Consider the following 23,876-nt stretch of genomic DNA (forward strand, 5'->3'; position numbering starts at 1 on the left):
AAAATGAATAGGTCCAATGACAAAACATAGCTTTCGTTTAAAGATAAAATCGCACAAATCGGTCCAAGGACGACTGAGATCTTGATGGGACATATTTTACCAATGTGTGAAGTTGATACGTCTAATGCTTTATGTTCGTATTTCAGAGATATCTCCGGAACCCAATGTCTAATTGCAAAACGAAATACAATGGGTTCAATGGCAAAGTCATAGCTTTCGTTTAAAGATAAAATCATGCAAATTGGTTTACAGACGGCTGAGATATTCATGTGACATTATTTTGTTAGTTTTTTGGTATATACGACTTGGGTCTCCGAGCCTCGGATAAAAAGTCGGTTTTTCAATCGATCTTTATACCCTTCTTAGGGTGTAAGAAGGGTAAAAAGGGATATTTCTGAAAATTTAACAATTTTAAAAAATACAAAAAGGCTGCAGATTTGATTTGCCGCCTCAAATGGCAATATTACAGCTTCTGTTTAAGCCCGAAAGAGTTCAAATCGGGTCATAGACGGCTGAGATATTGGTGTGACAATTCTTCATTAGTAGTCTGAAAATATGTCTCATATTCGTATTTCACAGATATCTCTGAAACCGAATTTCCAATTGCAGAAAAAAATGAATGGGTCCAATGACAAAAACATAGCTTTCGTTTAAAGATAAAATCGCACAAATCGGTCCAAGGACGACTGAGATCTTGATGGGACATATTTTACCAATGTGTGAAGTTGATACGTCTAATGCTTTATGTTCGTATTTCAGAGATATCTCCGGAACCCAATGTCTAATTGCAAAAACGAAATACAATGGGTTCAATGGCAAAGTCATAGCTTTCGTTTAAAGATAAAATCATGCAAATTGGTTTACAGACGGCTGAGATATTCATGTGACATTATTTTGTTAGTTTTCTGAAAATGCACTTCATGTTCGTATTTCTCACATATCTCTGGAACCAAATGTCCGATTGCAAAAAATTGAACTCGTACAATGACAAAGTCATAGCTTTCGTTTAGTGTTAAAATCGTGCAAATCGGTCCACGGACGGCTGAGATCTTGATGTGAGATTTTTGTAACGCACACACATACGCACACACGCACACACGCACACACACACACACATACATACATGTGCTCAGTTCGTCGAGCTGAGTTGATTGGTATATACGACTTGGGTCTCCGAGCCTCGGATAAAGTCGGTTTTTCAAGCGATCTTTATACCCTTCTTAGGGTGTAAGAAGGGTAAAAAGGATATTTCTGGAAATTTAACAATTTTGAAAAAATACAAAAAGACTGCAGATTTGATTTGCCGCCTTAAATGGCAATATTACAGCTTCTGTTTAAGCCCAAAAGAGTTCAAATCGGGTCATAGACGGCTGAGATATTGGTGTGACAATTCTTCATTAGTACTCTGAAAATATGTCTCATATTCGTATTTCACAGATATCTCTGAAACCGAATTTCCGATTGCAGAAAAACATTAATGGGTCCAATGACAAAAACATAGCTTTCGTTTAAAGATAAAATCGCACAAATCGGTCCAAGGACGACTGAGATCTTGATGGGACATATTTTACCAATGTGTGAAGTTGATACGTCTAATGCTTTATGTTCGTATTTCAGAGATATCTCCGGAACCCAATGTCTAATTGCAAAAACAAAATACAATGGGTTCAATAGCAAAGTTATAGCTTTCGTTTAAAGATAAAATCATGCAAATTGGTTTACAGACGGGTGAGATATTCATGTGACATTATTTTGTTAGTTTTCTGAAAATACACTTCAAGTTCGTATTTCTCACATATCTCTGGAACCAAATGTCCGATTGCAAAAAAAAATTGAACTCGTACAATGACAAAGTCATAGCTTTCGTTTAGTGTTAAAATCGTGCAAATCGGTCCACGGACGGCTGAGATCTTGATGTGAGATTTTTGTAACGCACACACATACGCACACACGCACACACGCACACACACACACACATACATACATGTGCTCAGTTCGTCGAGCTGAGTTGATTGGTATATACGACTTGGGTCTCCGAGCCTCGGACAAAAAGTCGGTTTTTCAAGCGATCTTTATACCCTTCTTAGGGTGTAAGAAGGGTAAAAAAGGATATTTCTGGAAATTTAACAATTTTGAAAAAATACAAAAAGACTGCAGATTTGATTTGCCGCCTTAAATGGCAATATTACAGCTTCTGTTAAAAGAGTTCAAATCGGGTCATAGACGGCTGAGATATTGGTGTGACAATTCTTCATTAGTACTCTGAAAATATGTCTCATATTCGTATTTCACAGATATCTCTGAAACCGAATTTCCGATTGCAGAAAAAAATTAATGGGTCCAATGACAAAAACATAGCTTTCGTTTAAAGATAAAATCGCACAAATCGGTCCAAGAACGACTGAGATCTTGATGGGACATATTTTACCAATGTGTGAAGTTGATACGTCTAATGCTTTATGTTCGTATTTCAGAGATATCTCCGGAACCCAATGTCTAATTGCAAAAACAAAATACAATGGGTTCAATAGCAAAGTCATAGCTTTCGTTTAAAGATAAAATCATGCAAATTGGTTTACAGACGGCTGAGATATTCATGTGACATTATTTTGTTAGTTTTCTGAAAATACACTTCAAGTTCGTATTTCTCACATATCTCTGGAACCAAATGTCCGATTGCAAAAAAATTGAACTCGTACAATGACAAAGTCATAGCTTTCGTTTAGTGTTAAAATCGTGCAAATCGGTCCACGGACGGCTGAGATCTTGATGTGAGATTTTTGTAACGCACACACATACGCACACACGCACACACACACACACATACATACATGTGCTCAGTTCGTCGAGCTGAGTTGATTGGTATATACGACTTGGGTCTCCGAGCCTCGGACAAAAAGTCGGGTTTTCAAGCGATCTTTATACCCTTCTTAGGGTGTAAGAAGGGTAAAAAGGGATATTTCTGGAAATTTAACAATTTTTAAAAAATATCAAATGACTGCAGATTTGATTTGCCGCCCTAAATGGCAATATTACAGCTTCTGTTTAAGCCCAAAAGAGTTCAAATCGGGTCATAGACGGCTGAGATATTGGTGTGACAATTCTTCATTAGTAGTCTGAAAATATGTCTCATATTCGTATTTCACAGATATCTCTGAAACCGAATTTCCGATTGCAGAAAAAAATTAATGAGTCCAATGACAAAAACATAGCTTTCGTTTAAAGATAAAATCACACAAATCGGTCCAAGGACGATTGAGATCTTGTTGGGACATATTTTACCAATGTGTGAAGTTGATACGTCTAATGCTTTATGTTCGTATTTCAGAGATATCTCCGGAACCCAATGTCTAATTGCAAAAACAAAATACAATGGGTTCAATGGCAAAGTCATAGCTTTCGTTTAAAGATAAAATCATGCAAATTGGTTTACAGACGGCTGAGATATTCATGTGACATTATTATGTTAGTTTTCTGAAAATGCACTTCATGTTCGTATTTCTCACATATCTCTGGAACCAAATGTCCGATTGCAAAAAAAAATGAACTCGTACAATGACAAAGTCATAGCTTTCGTTTAGTGTTAAAATCGTGCAAATCGGTCCACGGACGGCTGAGATCTTGATGTGAGATTTTTGTAACGCACACACATACGCACACACGCACACACACACACATACATACATGTGCTCAGTTCGTCGAGTTGAGTTGATTGGTATATACGACTTGGGTCTCCGAGCCTCGGATAAAAAGTCGGTTTTTCAAGCGATCTTTATACCCTTCTTAGGGTGTAAGAAGGGTAAAAAGGGATATTTCTGGAAATTTAACAATTTTTAAAAAATACCAAATGACTGCAGATTTGATTTGCCGCCCTAAATGGCAATATTACAGCTTCTGTTTAAGCCCAAAAGAGTTCAAATCGGGTCATAGACGGCTGAGATATTGGTGTGACAATTCTTCATTAGTAGTCTGAAAATATGTCTCATATTCGTATTTCACAGATATCTCTGAAACCGAATTTCCAATTGCAGAAAAAAATGAATAGGTCCAATGACAAAAACATAGCTTTCGTTTAAAGATAAAATCGCACAAATCGGTCCAAGGACGACTGAGATCTTGATGGGACATATTTTACCAATGTGTGAAGTTGATACGTCTAATGCTTTATGTTCGTATTTCAGAGATATCTCCGGAACCCAATGTCTAATTGCAAAAACGAAATACAATGGGTTCAATGGCAAAGTCATAGCTTTCGTTTAAAGATAAAATCATGCAAATTGGTTTACAGACGGCTGAGATATTCATGTGACATTATTTTGTTAGTTTTTTGGTATATACGACTTGGGTCTCCGAGCCTCGGATAAAAAGTCGGTTTTTCAATCGATCTTTATACCCTTCTTAGGGTGTAAGAAGGGTAAAAAGGGATATTTCTGAAAATTTAACAATTTTTAAAAAATACAAAAAGGCTGCAGATTTGATTTGCCGCCTCAAATGGCAATATTACAGCTTCTGTTTAAGCCCGAAAGAGTTCAAATCGGGTCATAGACGGCTGAGATATTGGTGTGACAATTCTTCATTAGTAGTCTGAAAATATGTCTCATATTCGTATTTCACAGATATCTCTGAAACCGAATTTCCAATTGCAGAAAAAAATGAATGGGTCCAATGACAAAAACATAGCTTTCGTTTAAAGATAAAATCGCACAAATCGGTCCAAGGACGACTGAGATCTTGATGGGACATATTTTACCAATGTGTGAAGTTGATACGTCTAATGCTTTATGTTCGTATTTCAGAGATATCTCCGGAACCCAATGTCTAATTGCAAAACGAAATACAATGGGTTCAATGGCAAAGTCATAGCTTTCGTTTAAAGATAAAATCATGCAAATTGGTTTACAGACGGCTGAGATATTCATGTGACATTATTTTGTTAGTTTTCTGAAAATGCACTTCATGTTCGTATTTCACATATCTCTGGAACCAAATGTCCGATTGCAAAAAAATTGAACTCGTACAATGACAAAGTCATAGCTTTCGTTTAGTGTTAAAATCGTGCAAATCGGTCCACGGACGGCTGAGATCTTGATGTGAGATTTTGTAACGCACACACATACGCACACACGCACACACGCACACACACACACACATACATACATGTGCTCAGTTCGTCGAGCTGAGTTGATTGGTATATACGACTTGGGTCTCCGAGCCTCGGATAAAAAGTCGGTTTTTCAAGCGATCTTTATACCCTTCTTAGGGTGTAAGAAGGGTAAAAAGGATATTTCTGGAAATTTAACAATTTTGAAAAAATACAAAAAGACTGCAGATTTGATTTGCCGCCTTAAATGGCAATATTACAGCTTCTGTTTAAGCCCAAAAGAGTTCAAATCGGGTCATAGACGGCTGAGATATTGGTGTGACAATTCTTCATTAGTACTCTGAAAATATGTCTCATATTCGTATTTCACAGATATCTCAGAAACCGAATTTCCGATTGCAGAAAAAAATTAATGGGTCCAATGACAAAAACATAGCTTTCGTTTAAAGATAAAATCGCACAAATCGGTCCAAGGACGACTGAGATCTTGATGGGACATATTTTACCAATGTGTGAAGTTGATACGTCTAATGCTTTATGTTCGTATTTCAGAGATATCTCCGGAACCCAATGTCTAATTGCAAAAACAAAATACAATGGGTTCAATAGCAAAGTCATAGCTTTCGTTTAAAGATAAAATCATGCAAATTGGTTTACAGACGGCTGAGATATTCATGTGACATTATTTTGTTAGTTTTCTGAAAATACACTTCAAGTTCGTATTTCTCACATATCTCTGGAACCAAATGTCCGATTGCAAAAAAAATTGAACTCGTACAATGACAAAGTCATAGCTTTCGTTTAGTGTTAAAATCGTGCAAATCGGTCCACGGACGGCTGAGATCTTGATGTGAGATTTTTGTAACGCACACACATACGCACACACGCACACACGCACACACACACACATACATACATGTGCTCAGTTCGTCGAGCTGAGTTGATTGGTATATACGACTTGGGTCTCCGAGCCTCGGATAAAAAGTCGGTTTTTCAAGCGATCTTTATACCCTTCTTAGGGTGTAAGAAGGGTAAAAAAGGATATTTCTGGAAATTTAACAATTTTGAAAGAATACAAAAAGACTGCAGATTTGATTTGCCGCCTTAAATGGCAATATTACAGCTTCTGTTAAAAGAGTTCAAATCGGGTCATAGACGGCTGAGATATTGGTGTGACAATTCTTCATTAGTACTCTGAAAATATGTCTCATATTCGTATTTCACAGATATCTCTGAAACCGAATTTCCGATTGCAGAAAAAAATTAATGGGTCCAATGACAAAAACATAGCTTTCGTTTAAAGATAAAATCGCACAAATCGGTCCAAGGACGACTGAGATCTTGATGGGACATATTTTACCAATGTGTGAAGTTGATACGTCTAATGCTTTATGTTCGTATTTCAGAGATATCTCCGGAACCCAATGTCTAATTGCAAAAACAAAATACAATGGGTTCAATAGCAAAGTCATAGCTTTCGTTTAAAGATAAAATCATGCAAATTGGTTTACAGACGGCTGAGATATTCATGTGACATTATTTTGTTAGTTTTCTGAAAATACACTTCAAGTTCGTATTTCTCACATATCTCTGGAACCAAATGTCCGATTGCAAAAAAAAATTGAACTCGTACAATGACAAAGTCATAGCTTTCGTTTAGTGTTAAAATCGTGCAAATCGGTCCACGGACGGCTGAGATCTTGATGTGAGATTTTTGTAACGCACACACATACGCACACACGCACACACGCACACACACACACACATACATACATGTGCTCAGTTCGTCGAGCTGAGTTGATTGGTATATACGACTTGGGTCTCCGAGCCTCGGACAAAAAGTCGGTTTTTCAAGCGATCTTTATACCCTTCTTAGGGTGTAAGAAGGGTAAAACGCAACCCTTCTTACACTTTTGAATGGTTGTGTGTGCCCAGTGCATATTACAATTTCTATGCATATGACCTTCAATTGAATATAAAATAACTGATATTATTATGCTTTTATCGATTTCAGAATGAAAAAGGGATATTTCTGGAAATTTAACAATTTTTTAAAAAATACAAAAAAACTGCAGATTTGATTTGCCGCCTTAAATGGCAATATTACAGCTTCTGTTTAAGCCCAAAAGAGTTCAAATCGGGTCATGACGGCTGAGATATTGGTGTGACAATTCTTCATTAGTAGTCTGAAAATATGTCTCATATTCGTACTTCACAGATATCTCTGAAACCGAATTTCCGATTGCCGAAAAAAAATAATGGGTCCAATGACAAAACATAGCTTTCGTTTGAAGATAAAATCGCACAAATCGGTCCAAGGACGACTGAGATCTTGATGGGACATATTTTACCAATGTGTAAAGTTGATACGTCTAATGCTTTATGGTCGTATTTCAGCGATATCTCCGGAACCCAATGTCTAATTGCAAAAACAAAATACAATGGGTTGAATGGCAAAGTCATAGCTTTCGTTTAAAGATAAAATCATGCAAATTGGTTTACAGACGGCTGAGATATTCATGTGACATTATTTTATTAGTTTTCTGAAAATGCACTTCATGTTCGTATTTCTCACATATCTCCGCCACAAAACGTCCGATCGCCCAAAAAATTGAACTCGTACAATGACAAAGTCATAGCTTGCGTGTATTGTTAAAATCGTTCAAATCGGTCCACGGACGTCTGAGAGCTTGATGGGAGATTTTGGTAACGCACACACATACGCACACACGCACACACGCACACACACACACACACACATACATACATGTGCTCAGTTCGTCGAGCTGAGTTGATTGGTATATACGACTTGGGTCTCCGAGCCTCGGATAAAAAGTCGGTTTTTCAAGCGATCTTTATACCCTTCTTAGGGTGTAAGAAGGGTAAAAAGGATATTTCTGGAAATTTAACAATTTTAAAAAAATACAAAAAGGCTGCAGATTTGATTTGCCGCCTTAAATGGCAATATTACAGCTTCTGTTTAAGCCCAAAAGAGTTCAAATCGAGTCATAGACGGCTGAGATATTGGTGTGACAATTCTTCATTAGTAGTCTGAAAATATGTCTCATATTTGTATTTCACAGATATCTCTGAAACCGAATTTCCGATTGCAGAAAAAAATGAATGGGTCCAATGACAAAAACATAGCTTTCGTTTAAAGATAAAATGGCACAAATCGGTCCAAGGACGACTGAGATCTTGATGGGACATATTTTACCAATGTGTGAAGTTGATGCGTCTAATGCTTTACGTTCGTATTTAAAAGATATCTCCGGAACCCAATGTCTAATTGCAAAAACACAATACAATGGGTTCAATGGCAAAGTCATAGCTTTCGTTTAAAGATAAAATCATGCAAATTGGTTTACAGATGGCTGAGATATTCATGTGACAGTATTTTGTTAGTTTTCTGAAAATACACTTCATGTTCGTATTTCTCACATATCTCTGGAACCAAATGTCCGATTGCAAAAAAAATTGAACTCGTACAATGACAAAGTCATAGCTTTCGTTTAGTGTTAAAATCGTGCAAATCGGTCCACGGACGGCTGAGATCTTGATGTGAGATTTTTGTAACGCACACACACACACATACATACATGTGCTCAGTTCGTCGAGCTGAGTTGATTGGTATATACGACTTGGGTCTCCGAGCCTCGGACAAAAAGTCGGGTTTTCAAGCGATCTTTATACCCTTCTTAGGGTGTAAGAAGGGTAAAAAGGGATATTTCTGAAAATTTAACAATTTTTAAAAAATACAAAAAGGCTGCAGATTTGATTTGCTGCCTTAAATGGCAATATTACAGCTTCTGTCTAAGCCCAAAAGAGTTCAAATCGGGTCATAGACGGCTGAGATATTGGTGTGACAATTTTTCATTAGTAGTCTGAAAATATGTCTCATATTCGTATTTCACAGATATCTCTGAAACCGAATTTCCGATTGCAGAAAAAAATTAATGAGTCCAATGACAAAAACATAGCTTTCGTTTAAAGATAAAATCGCACAAATCGGTCCAAGGACGACTGAGATCTTGATGGGACATATTTTACCAATGTGTGAAGTTGATACGTCTAATGCTTTATGTTCGTATTTCAGAGATATCTCCGGAACCCAATGTCTAATTGCAAAAACAAAATACAATGGGTTCAATGGCAAAGTCATAGCTTTCGTTTAAAGATAAAATCATGCAAATTGGTTTACAGACGGCTGAGATATTCATGTGACATTATTTTGTTAGTTTTCTGAAAATGCACTTCATGTTCGTATTTCTCACATATCTCTGGAACCAAATGTCCGATCGCAAAAAAAATTGAACTCGTACAATGACAAAGTCATAGCTTTCGTTTAGTGTTAAAATCGTGCAAATCGGTCCACGGATGGCTGAGATCTTGATGTGAGATTTTTGTAACGCACACACATACGCACACACGCACACACGCACACACACACACACATACATACATTTGCTCAGTTCGTCGAGCTGAGTTGATTGGTATATACGATTTGGGTCTCCGAGCCTCGGATAAAAAGTCGGTTTTTCAAGCGATCTTTATACCCTTCTTAGGGTGTAAGAAGGGTAAAAAGGGATATTTCTGGAAATTTAACAATTTTTAAAAAATACAAAAAGACTGCAGATTTTATTTTCCACCCTAAATGGCAATATTACAGCTTCTGTTTAAGCCCAAAAGAGTTCAAATCGGGTCATAGACGGCTGAGATATTGGTGTGACAATTCTTCATTAGTAGTCTGAAAATATGTCTCATATTCGTATTTCACAGATATCTCTGAAACCGAATTTCCAATTGCAGAAAAAATGAATGGGTCCAATGACAAAAACATAGCTTTCGTTTAAAGATAAAATCGCACAAATCGGTCGAAGGACGACTGAGATCTTGATGGGACATATTTTACCAATGTGTGAAGTTGATACGTCTAATGCTTTATGTTCGTATTTCAAAGATATCTCCGGAACCCAATGTCTAATTGCAAAAACAAAATACATTGGGTTCAATGGCAAAGTCATAGCTTTCGTTTAAAGATAAAATCATGCAAATTGGTTTACAGACGGCTGAGATATTCATGTGACATTATTTTGTTAGTTTTCTGAAAATGCACTTCATGTTCGTATTTCTCACATATCTCTGGAACCAAATGTCCGATTGCAAAAAAAATTGAACTCGTACAATGACAAAGTCATAGCTTTCGATTAGTGTTAAAATCGTGCAAATCGGTACACGGACGGCTGAGATCTTGATGTGAGATTTTTGTAACGCACACACATACGCACACACGCACACACGCACACACACACACATACATACATGTGCTCAGTTCGTCGAGCTGAGTTGATTGGTATATACGACTTGGGTCTCCGAGCCTCGGATAAAAAGTCGGTTTTTCAAGCGATCTTTATACCCTTCTTAGGGTGTAAGAAGGGTAAAAAGGGATATTTCTGGAAATTTAACAATTTTTAAAAAATACAAAAAGACTGCAGATTTTATTTTCCACCCTAAATGGCAATATTACAGCTTCTGTTTAAGCCCAAAAGAGTTCAAATCGGGTCATAGACGGCTGAGATATTGGTGTGACAATTCTTCATTAGTAGTCTGAAAATATGTCTCATATTCGTATTTCACAGATATCTCTGAAACCGAATTTCCAATTGCAGAAAAAAATGAATGGGTCCAATGACAAAAACATAGCTTTCGTTTAAAAGATAAAATCGCACAAATCGGTCGAAGGACGACTGAGATCTTGATGGGACATATTTTACCAATGTGTGAAGTTGATACGTCTAATGCTTTATGTTCGTATTTCAAAGATATCTCCGGAACCCAATGTCTAATTGCAAAAACAAAATACATTGGGTTCAATGGCAAAGTCATAGCTTTCGTTTAAAGATAAAATCATGCAAATTGGTTTACAGACGGCTGAGATATTCATGTGACATTATTTTGTTAGTTTTCTGAAAATGCACTTCATGTTCGTATTTCTCACATATCTCTGGAACCAAATGTCCGATTGCAAAAAAAATTGAACTCGTACAATGACAAAGTCATAGCTTTCGATTAGTTCGACCGATTTAACAATTTTTAAAAAATACAAAAAGACTGCAGATTTTATTTTCCACCCTAAATGGCAATATTACAGCTTCTGTTTAAGCCCAAAAGAGTTCAAATCGGGTCATAGACGGCTGAGATATTGGTGTGACAATTCTTCATTAGTAGTCTGAAAATATGTCTCATATTCGTATTTCACAGATATCTCTGAAACCGAATTTCCAATTGCAGAAAAAATGAATGGGTCCAATGACAAAAACATAGCTTTCGTTTAAAGATAAAATCGCACAAATCGGTCGAAGGACGACTGAGATCTTGATGGGACATATTTTACCAATGTGTGAAGTTGATACGTCTAATGCTTTATGTTCGTATTTAAAAGATATCTCCGGAACCCAATGTCTAATTGCAAAAACAAAATACATTGGGTTCAATGGCAAAGTCATAGCTTTCGTTTAAAGATAAAATCATGCAAATTGGTTTACAGACGGCTGAGATATTCATGTGACATTATTTTGTTAGTTTTCTGAAAATGCACTTCATGTTCGTATTTCTCACATATCTCTGGAACCAAATGTCCGATTGCAAAAAAAATTGAACTCGTACAATGACAAAGTCATAGCTTTCGATTAGTGTTAAAATCGTGCAAATCGGTACACGGACGGCTGAGATCTTGATGTGAGATCTTTGTAACGCACACACATACGCACATACGCACACACGCACACACACACACATACATACATGTGCTCAGTTCGTCGAGCTGAGTTGATTGGTATATACGACTTGGGTCTCCGAGCCTCGGATAAAAAGTCGGTTTTTCAAGCGATCTTTATACTCTTCTTAGGGTGTAAGAAGGGTAAAAAGGGATATTTCTGGAAATTTAACAATTTTTAAAAAATACAAAAAGACTGCAGATTTTATTTTCCACCCTAAATGGCAATATTACAGCTTCTGTTTAAGCCCAAAAGAGTTCAAATCGGGTCATAGACGGCTGAGATATTGGTGTGACAATTCTTCATTAGTAGTCTGAAAGTATGTCTCATATTCGTATTTCACAGATATCTCTGAAACCGAATTTCCAATTGCAGAAAAAAATGAATGGGTCCAATGACAAAAACATAGCTTTCGTTTAAAGATAAAATCGCACAAATCGGTCGAAGGACGACTGAGATCTTGATGGGACATATTTTACCAATAGTGAAGTTGATACGTCTAATGCTTTATGTTCGTATTTCAAAGATATCTCCGGAACCCAATGTCTAATTGCAAAAACAAAATACATTGGGTTCAATGGCAAAGTCATAGCTTTCGTTTAAAGATAAAATCATGCAAATTGGTTTACAGACGGCTGAGATATTCATGTGACATTATTTTGTTAGTTTTCTGAAAATGCACTTCATGTTCGTATTTCTCACATATCTCTGGAACCAAATGTCCGATTGCAAAAAAAAATTGAACTCGTACAATGACAAAGTCATAGCTTTCGATTAGTGTTAAAATCGTGCAAATCGGTACACGGACGGCTGAGATCTTGATGTGAGATTTTTGTAACGCACACACATACGCACACACGCACACACGCACACACACACACACATACATACATGTGCTCAGTTCGTCGAGCTGAGTTGATTGGTATATACGACTTGGGTCTCCAAGCCTCAGATAAAAAGTCGGTTTTTCAAGCGATCTTTATACCCTTCTTAGGATGTAAGAAGGGTAAAACGCAACCCTTCTTACACTTTTGAATGGTTGTGTGTGCCCAGTGCATATTACAATTTCTATGCATATGACCTTCAATTGAATATAAAATAACTGATATTATTATGCTTTTATCGATTTCAGAATGAAAAAGGGATATTTCTGGAAATTTAACAATTTTTTAAAAAATACAAAAAAACTGCAGATTTGATTTGCCGCCTTAAATGGCAATATTACAGCTTCTGTTTAAGCCCAAAAGAGTTCAAATCGGGTCATGACGGCTGAGATATTGGTGTGACAATTCTTCATTAGTAGTCTGAAAATATGTCTCATATTCGTACTTCACAGATATCTCTGAAACCGAATTTCCGATTGCCGAAAAAAAATAATGGGTCCAATGACAAAAACATAGCTTTCGTTTGAAGATAAAATCGCACAAATCGGTCCAAGGACGACTGAGATCTTGATGGGACATATTTTACCAATGTGTAAAGTTGATACGTCTAATGCTTTATGGTCGTATTTCAGCGATATCTCCGGAACCCAATGTCTAATTGCAAAAACAAAATACAATGGGTTGAATGGCAAAGTCATAGCTTTCGTTTAAAGATAAAATCATGCAAATTGGTTTACAGACGGCTGAGATATTCATGTGACATTATTTTATTAGTTTTCTGAAAATGCACTTCATGTTCGTATTTCTCACATATCTCTGGAACCAAATGTCCGATTGCAAAAAAAATTGAACTCGTACAATGACAAAGTCATAGCTTTCGTTTAGTGTTAAAATCGTGCAAATCGGTCCACGGACGTCTGAGATCTTGATGTGAGATTTTTGTAACGCACACACATACGCACACACGCACACACGCACACACACACACACACATACATACATGTGCTCAGTTCGTCGAGCTGAGTTGATTGGTATATACGACTTGGGTCTCCGAGCCTCGGATAAAAAGTCGGTTTTTCAAGCGATCTTTATACCCTTCTTAGGGTGTAAGAAGGGTAAAAAGGATATTTCTGGAAATTTAACAATTTTAAAAAAATACAAAAAGGCTGCAGATTTGATTTGCCGCCTTAAATGGCAATATTACAGCTTCTGTTTAAGCCCAAAAGAGTTCAAATCGAGTCATAGACGGCTGAGATATTGGTGTGACAATTCTTCATTAGTAGTCTGAAAATATGTCTCATATTTGTATTTCACAGATATCTCTGAAACCGAATTTCCGATTGCAGAAAAAAATGAATGGGTCCAATGACAAAAACATAGCTTTCGTTTAAAGATAAAATGGCACAAATCGGTCCAAGGACGACTGAGATCTTGATGGGACATATTTTACCAATGTGTGAAGTTGATGCGTCTAATGCTTTACGTTCGTATTTAAAAGATATCTCCGGAACCCAATGTCTAATTGCAAAACAAAATACAATGGGTTCAATGGCAAAGTCATAGCTTTCGTTTAAAGATAAAATCATGCAAATTGGTTTACAGACGGCTGAGATATTCATGTGACATTATTTTGTTAGTTTTCTGAAATGCACTTCATGTTCGTATTTCTCACATATCTCTGGAACCAAATGTCCGATTGCAAAAAAAATTGAACTCGTACAATGACAAAGTCATAGCTTTCGTTTAGTGTTAAAATCGTGCAAATCGGTCCACGGACGGCTGAGATCTTGATGTGAGATTTTTGTAACGCACACACACACACATACATACATGTGCTCAGTTCGTCGAGCTGAGTTGATTGGTATATACGACTTGGGTCTCCGAGCCTCGGACAAAAAGTCGGGTTTTCAAGCGATCTTTATACCCTTCTTAGGGTGTAAGAAGGGTAAAAAGGGATATTTCTGAAAATTTAACAATTTTTAAAAAATACAAAAAGGCTGCAGATTTGATTTGCTGCCTTAAATGGCAATATTACAGCTTCTGTCTAAGCCCAAAAGAGTTCAAATCGGGTCATAGACGGCTGAGATATTGGTGTGACAATTTTCATTAGTAGTCTGAAAATATGTCTCATATTCGTATTTCACAGATATCTCTGAAACCGAATTTCCGATTGCAGAAAAAAATTAATGAGTCCAATGACAAAAACATAGCTTTCGTTTAAAGATAAAATCGCACAAATCGGTCCAAGGACGACTGAGATCTTGATGGGACATATTTTACCAATGTGTGAAGTTGATACGTCTAATACTTTATGTTCGTATTTCAGAGAATATCCGGAACCCAATGTCTAATTGCAAAACAAAATACAATGGGTTCAATGGCAAAGTCATAGCTTTCGTTTAAAGATAAAATCATGCAAATTGGTTTACAGACGGCTGAGATATTATGTGACATTATTTTGTTAGTTTTCTGAAAATACACTTCATGTTCGTATTTCTCATATCTCTGGAACCAAATGTCCGATTGCAAAAAAATTGAACTCGTACAATGACAAAGTCATAGCTTTCGTTTAGTGTTAAAATCGTGCAAATCGGTCCACGGAGGCTGAGATCTGATGTGAGATTTTGTAACGCACACACTGACACACACACGCACACACCACACACACACACACACACACATTTCTCAGTTCGTCGAGCTGAGGTTGAGTTAGTATATACGATTTGGGTCTCGAGCCTCGATAAAAGTCGTTTTCAAGGATCTTTATACCCTTCTTAGGGTGTAGAAGTAAAAGGATATTTCTGGAAATTTAACAATTTTAAAAATACAAAAGCTGCAGATTTGATTTGCCGCCTTAAATGGCAATATTACAGCTTCTGTTTAAGCCCAAAGAGTTCAAATCGGTCATGAACGGCTGAGATTGGTGTGACAATTTTCATTAGTAGTCTGAAAATATGTCTCATATTCGTATTTCGATATCTCTGAAAACCAATTTCCGATTGAGAAAAAATTAATGGGTCCAATGACAAAAACATAGCTTTCGTTTAAAGATAAAATCGCACAAATCGGTCCAAGGACGACTGAGATCTTGATGGGACATATTTTACCAATGTGTGAAGTTGATACGTCTAATGCTTTATGTTCGTATTTCAGAGATATCTCCGGAACCCAATGTCTAATTGCAAAAACAAAATACAATGGGTTCAATGGAAAAGTCATAGCTTTCGTTTAAAGATAAAATCATGCAAATTGGTTTACAGACGGCTGAGATATTTATGTGACATTATTTTGTTAGTTTTCTGAAAATACACTTCATGTTCGTATTTCTCACATATCTCTGGAACCAAATGTCCGATTGCAGTAAAAAATGAACTCGTACAATGACAAAGTCATAGCTTTCGTTTAGTGTTAAAATCGTGCAAATCGGTCCACGGACGGCTGAGATCTTGATGTGAGATTTTTGTAACGCACACACATACGCACACACGCACACACGCACACACACACACACACACACACACACACACACACACACACACACACACACACACACACACACACACACACACACACACACACACATACATACATATGCTCAGTTCGTCGAGCTGAGTTGATTGACTTGATATACGATACAGTTGATATACGATATACGATTGAGTTGATATACGACTTCGGTCTCCGAGCCTCGGATAAAAAGTCGGTTTTTCAAGCGATCTTTATACCCTTCTTAGGATGTAAGAAGGGTAAAAAGGATATTTCTGGAAATTTAACAATTTTGAAAAAATACAAAAAGACTGCAGATTTGATTTGCCGCCTTAAATGGCAATATTACAGCTTCTGTTTAAGCCCAAAAGAGTTCAAATCGGGTCATAGACAATGATACAATGACAAAGTCATAGCTTTCGTTTAGTGTTAAAATCGTGCAAATCGGTCCACGGACGGCTGAGATCTTGATGTGAGATTTTTGTAACGCACACACATACGCACACACGCACACACACACACACACACACACACACACACACACACACACACACACACACACATACATACATATGCTCAGTTCGTCGAGCTGAGTTGATTGGTATATACGACTTCGGTCTCCGAGCCTCGGATAAAAAGTCGGTTTTTCAAGCGATCTTTATACCCTTCTTAGGATGTAAGAAGGGTAAAAAGGGATATTTCTGGAAATTTAACAATTTTAAAAATACAAAAGGCTGCAGATTTGATTTGTCGCCTTAAATGGCAATATTACAGCTTCTGTTTAAGCCCAAAAGAGTTCAAATCGGGTCATAGACGGCTGAGATATTGGTGTGACAATTTTCATTAGTAGTCTGAAAATATGTCTCATATTCGTATTTCACAGATATCTCTGAAACCGAATTTCCGATTGCAGAAAAAATTAATGAGTCCAATGACAAAAACATAGCTTTCGTTTAAAGATAAAATCGCACAAATCGGTCCAAGGACGATTGAGATCTTGTTGGGACATATTTTACCAATGTGTGAAGTTGATACGTCTAATGCTTTATGTTCGTATTTCAGAGATATCTTCGGAACCCAATGTCTAATTGCAAAAACAAAATACAATGGGTTCAATGGCAAAGTCATAGCTTTCGTTTAAAGATAAAATCATGCAAATTGGTTTACAGACGGCTGAGATATTTATGTGACATTATTTTGTTAGTTTTCTGAAAATACACTTCATGTTCGTATTTCTCACATATCTCTGGAACCAAATGTCCGATTGCAAAAAAAATTGAACTTGTACAATGACAAAGTCATAGCTTTCGTTTAGTTTTAAAATCGTGCAAATCGGTCCACGGACGGCTGAGATCTTGATGTGAGATTTTTGAAACGCACACATACGCACACACACACACACACACACACACACACACACACACACACACACACACACACACACACACACACACACACACACACACACACACACACACACACACACACACACACACACACACACACACACACACACACACACACACACACACACACACACACACACACACACACACACACACACACACACACACACACACACACACACACACACACACACACACACACACACACACACACACACACACACACACACACACACACACACACACACACACACACATACATGTGCTCAGTTCGTCGAGCTGAGTTGATTGGTATATACGAATTGGGTCTCCAAGCCTCGGATAAAAAGTCGGTTTTTCAAGCGATCTTTATACCCTTCTTAGGGTGTAAGAAGGGTAAAAACGTTTCACTATTCTGAGAAATACCAAATTTGAGGATAATGAAAATTCTTAAAAAACCTCAAAAGCCGATTCCAGCGCTTAAAGAGGGAAATAAAATTTTATTAACAAATGGCGAAAAGGCTCAAAAACTTGCTCAGCAGTTCGAGAGTGCCCATAATTTTAGTCTAGGTCTCACTAGTCCAATTGAGGATCAGGTCACACGGAGCTTCGAAGACATTCTCAACCAAGAGAATGTTTTTGACAGAGTGTAAAATAATCGAAAATTTTTAGTGAAGTCCATTTTTCTTCATTTGTCAGTTCACTTCCGACACATTCATAGTCGGCTCTGGACAGTCAATATTCAGTTGAATATAAGTCATTGAATATTTATGCACATTTTACAAATTGATAAATTATCTGAAATCTGTACACGTTTTAAATGAGTAAAGTAATTTATCACATACAGAACTGAATCTGATTTTCATCCGCGAGGTTTTTCAGCGGTAAACATCAACATAAGCAATGCTAATTACGTTTTTTCTGCACATAGTAAACACATTCAGTGACAGTCGAATGAATGATTTCGTGGAGTAGTCGTCTGACTATGTCATTCTATGTTTTGAATATTCATGCGATGTTTGTCAAAATTCGGACCGAAGTTGCTTCATGAAGGTGAATATTTTAAGCTCTATTTTGAACCTTCGTTGGTAACTAATTTGGATGAAGTGAGATTTATTACTAGAAAATTTAAAAATATGAAAGCACCGGGTGATGATAGTATTTTCTACATACTTATCAAAAAACTTCCTGAGAGCTTTATCCTTTTTGGTTAATTTATTTGACAAATGTTTTCAACCGTCTAAGACGAATTAAGTACTCTCCATTTAATTCCACCAATTAATTTTCGATATCTTTGCAGATACGTATTTCGACCACAACTGTGTGGTCGTCTTCAGTGTCTCGTACTTGACTCGGCTTGAAGAAAACAATCGCAACTTACACTATTTATACTACGCTAGGTACCTAATCTAATCTTATTTGCCTACTTTATTTACCTATACAGTAAATTACTTTATTGCTTAGGTAGAAACTTGAAGAGCCAAGAGCTGCCGTTTCCCTAATCTGTTTGTACCTGTCGGTGGATTTTCAAACTCTCAACTACATCGAGTTTCCATGGGGAAGAGACATTTCTTAAGATTTTAATATTTGATGCCGTAATTGGGTGATTTTCGTGTATAAGGAAAATGCTCTGCTACCTTAGATCTAAATTCGTAATGTAATCCCTTATCGTTTTCTCTTTTCGCCTTACTCACTTCCGCCATATGTTCCTTGAACCTTATATCTAATGATCATTTTGTTTGGCCTACATAGATTTTTTCACATTGGGAACAACTTATTTTATAAAGGCCTGCCTTATTCAACATTTCTACTTTATCCTTCGTTGAACCCAATAGAGACTTGAGTTGATTGCTTCTACTGGAGAATACTAGATCGATGCCGAATTTCCTTAGTCGAGGGCGTAGCTGGTTGGTGATGTGTTTATCATATGGGACCGAAACTCTTTTCAGCGGCTCATCGATCGGTGTCAGCGTTGTATATCCATTTCGTCGTAAAGTCCTTTCCTTCTTGTTGATGATCGCTCGTATAGTCCTCTCCTGGTATCCGTTGATCTTCGCTGTTTCCTAGATGTATTGTAGTTCCTTCGTTTTTTCTTCTTCGCTCAGGGATATTCTCTGCATCCTGTGGATCATGTGATGAAATGCTGCCATTTTATGTTGGTACGAATGGTTCGATGTATCTGGGATGCCTCTCATGGTGTTCGTGGGCTTCCTGTCGATTTCGAGGCTCAATGTTGTATGTGCTTCCCTGATGACTAGTAGATCCAAGAAAGGTAGTTTACCTTCTTTTTCCTCTTCGAAGGTAAATTTGATGTTCTTATGCACGTTGTTTGTCGCTTCCAAAATCCTGGGTAGATCCTTCTTGTTCTTGTAAGTTGTTCTCCAGATTCGCCATGAACAGTTCGCACAAAAACGGTGATAGCGGATTAATTCGATCCTTAATTCGACTCAACAAATCTGAAGGATATTCGACTGGAGTTGCTCTTCTTGATATAGAGAAAGCATTTCACAGTGTTTGGCATGAAGGTTTGATTGTAAAATTGATGAATTTTAATTTTCCTCTGTACATTATTAAACTGATCCAAAATTATTTATCAGATCGCTCACCGCAGGTAAACTATCAGAATTCTAAATTTGATAGATTACCTGTAAGAGCTGGTGTTCCCCAAGGCAGCATACTGGGGCCCATATTGTATAACATTTTTACTTCTGACTTACCTGATTTACCACCAGGGTGTCCAAAATCTTTGTTTGCAGATGACACAGGTCTGTCAATCAAAGGGCGAAGCCTTCGTGTCATTTGTTTCATTAAATTTATTCAGGATAAGGCCGAAGCAGCCTGTGCGGTATATAAGAGTCTTCTCCATTCGGCTCGGTCCATGGCTACACGTCGCCAACCACGCAGTCTACGGAGGGTCCGCAAGTCATCTTCCACCTGATCGATCCACCTTGCAACTGATGCAACTCGTGGTTCATTCGCCTCCTCCACGTACCGTCCGCCATCTGCCCCCCCCCATAGATGGTACGCAGCACTTTCCTTTCGAAAGCTCCCAGTGCGCGTTGGTCCTCCACGAGCATCGTCCTGGTCTCGTGTCCGTAGAGGACTATCGGTCTAATGAGCGTTTTGTAGATTGTCAGTTTGGTACGGCGGCGAACTCTATTCGATCGGAGCGTCTTGCGGAGTCCAAAGTATGTACGATTTCCAGCCACTATGCGTCTCCGAATCTCTCTGCAGGTATCATTTTCGGCAGTATCCAGTGAGCCCAAGTACACTAATTCTTCTACCACCTCGATTTCGTCACCACCGATGCAAACTCGCAGTGGGTGGCTCACATTGTCTTCTCTTGAACCTTTTCCTATCATGTACTTCGTCTTCGACGTGTTGATGACTAGTCCGATCCGCTTGGCTTCCCTCTTCAGTCTGATGTAGGCTTCCTCCATCTTCTCAAAGTTACGTGCCATAATATCTATCCGCTTGGCTTCCCTCTTCAGTCTGATGTAGGCTTCCTCCATCTTCTCAAAGTTACGTGCCATAATATCTATGTCGTCGGCGAAGCCAAATAGGTGGACGGACTTATTGAAAATTGTACCACTCGTGTTAATCCCTGCTCTTCGTATTACCCCTTCCAATTTATTTATTCAGACTAAGGCCGAAGTGGCCTGTGCGGTATGTAAGAGTCTTCTCCATTCGGCTCGGTCCATGGCAACACGTCGCCAGCCACGCAGTCTACGGAGGGTCCGCAAGTCATCTTCCACCTGATCGATCCACCTTGCCCGCTGCGCACCTCGCCTTCTTGTGCCCGTCGGATCGTTGTCGAGAACCATTTTCACCGGGTTATTGTCCGACATTCTGGCTACGTGCCCGGCCCACCGCAGTCGTCCGATTTTCGCGGTGTGAACGATGGATGGTTCTCCCAACAGCTGATGCAACTCGTGGTTCATTCGCCTCCTCCATGTACCGTCCGCCATCTGCACCCCACCATAGATGGTACGCAGCACTTTCCTTTCGAAAACTCCGAGTGCGCGTTGGTCCTCCACGAGCATCGTCCAGGTCTCGTGTCCGTAGAGGACTACCGGTCTAATGAGCGTTTTGTAGATGGTCAGTTTGGTACGGCGGCGAACTCTATTCGATCGAAGCGTCTTGCGGAGTCAAAGTATGCACGATTTCCAGCCACTATACGCCTCCGAATTTCTCTGCTGGTATCATTTTCGGCAGTCACCAGTGAGCCCAAGTACACAAATTCTTCTACCACCTCGATTTCATCACCACCGATGCCAACTCGCAGTGGGTGGCTCACATTGTCTTCTCTTGAACCTCTTCCTATCATGTACTTCGTCTTCGACGTGTTGATGACTAGTCCGATCCGCTTGGCTTCCCTCTTCAGTCTGATGTAGGCTTCCTCCATCTTCTCAAAGTTACGTGCCATAATATCTATGTCGTCGGCGAAGCCAAATAGCTGGACGGACTTATTGAAAATTGTGCCACTCGTGTTAATCCCTGCTCTTCGTATTACCCCTTCCAAAGCGATGTTGAATAGCAGACACGAAAGACCATCACCTTGCCGTAACCGCGGTGTTGCATTTCTGCCAGCTGATAAAAGTGCGAACTGAAAACAAAACAGATGATAGGGCTTTAGTTCTCACTAACACCATCATACTGACTCGATCCCGATTCTTTTTTCTTTCAGTTATTCAGAGTCGGGGTCGGACCTGGCCCAGGTTTAAAACCGAAAACGACATTATCCCTATTATAGCACACTGGGTTCGTGGATCCAGACCCCACCGAAGTAAGTAGTTACCTCCTAGACATTTTTTAGGTAACTAAAATCTTTCACATGCTGTGGATATGCATAAATCCAATTTTCAGATACATCCTAGTAATTATTTACACTCCGAGTGAACAATACCCGGAAATCAAAAGTAAACGAAAATCTGCAAACAGACACCTGAGGAGGTGACCTCAAGTAGTGTGGGGATGGGTAATTATGCCAAATGGCCTTTAGGCATTTAAATCGTTATGCCAAATGACATTATGTTAAACGTCCTTATGCCAAACGGCATTCCCCCGCACAGGTTGAAGAATTGATCACTCGACGCCTCTGTATTAAACCCATAACATTCTGCATAGACCGCCAAGTCCCATGCTTCTGTAAAATATTCTGTACCCAGATGATTTTTACTGCTATTTTTACCAGAATGATAATTTCTTACAATGATATTTGTCTTTTCTATTTTCAGATCATTTCGTTTTCACCTAGGCATACAAAAGAAGATATATTATCGCATATATAGAAAGAATATTAAGATATATCAATTATACCATTAACCGAAGACTTCGGATACTATATTTATTATTTTGTTAATATATGTTTACATTAATACCTACATTATGTTAGTCATATTTAATAAAACTATGATAAAAAATAAAAATAATGTCCATCTTTAAAGCGAATTTTCTCTACTAAAAACAATCACAGGTCACAGAAAAGAGACTACACAAAAACAGATGTTCAGTATACAATTAAATGCATCTTTTCTATATTATTGCTTACGTTTTCTTTGAATATTGATTCGTATCTATTGCACAGATCGATGGAAGCCCAAAAACAAGTGCACTGTCCCCACAATAACGGGTCCCACATTATTACTAAAACAATCATTTATTTATTTATTTAAATAAATAAATAAATAAATTATGAGTAATTTCCATTTGAACACCATGAAAAGTGGAGGGACTATTTATTGTTACAATGTGACCGAATTATGTGGGGACAGGGCGATGACCTAGAACTTTGAAATACAAATTTTAGATGGTCAAACAAGGGTAGTACAAGTTATATTGAAAAAAATAATAATAAAAATTCAAATTCCAATTATTGAAAACCAGTATTTCAAATGCAACAAGACAATATGGTGATAGATATTGTCTTTAGTACGGTTAGTTCATTATAACTATGTGTGAATTATACAATATGAAAATATTTCTGTGCCTGTGACTGTTTCTATCATACAGCAAACATCGTTGATGAATTAATAAGCAGTGACGAGTTGATAAAAAAATATTTTCGGTAAAAGTTAATGTTTCATAAATTTATATTTTGTAAATATATTCAAATTAAAAAAAAAACTTACAAAATTAAAAAAGGAAGAATATATATAACAAGCATGTAGTTAATTTTAATAATCCAAATCGTTAAACAATGATAAAATAAACAAGATTCCAAGAAGCAGTATATATACTTAAA

The 23,876-nt window shown here is 37.7% G+C and overlaps 1 protein-coding gene across 4 annotated transcripts in view; it reads left to right on the plus strand.

Annotated features, from left to right (window-relative positions):
- The window catches only part of LOC134226221 (clathrin heavy chain), a 116,267-nt gene extending 92,391 nt beyond the window's left edge, over positions 1-23,876 (plus strand). For 3 of the 4 annotated variants that reach the window (XM_062706841.1, XM_062706839.1, XM_062706840.1), the window contains one exon: positions 22,870-23,876. The gene's annotated coding sequence lies outside the window, so the exon portion shown is untranslated. Of the gene's footprint in view, positions 1-22,319; positions 22,419-22,869 lie in introns of all 4 variants that reach the window. The other variant, XM_062706842.1, reaches the window with a different exon arrangement.

The sequence above is a fragment of the Armigeres subalbatus genome, chromosome 3 (genome assembly GCF_024139115.2).
Source record: "Armigeres subalbatus isolate Guangzhou_Male chromosome 3, GZ_Asu_2, whole genome shotgun sequence".
NCBI lineage: Eukaryota > Metazoa > Arthropoda > Insecta > Diptera > Culicidae > Armigeres > Armigeres subalbatus.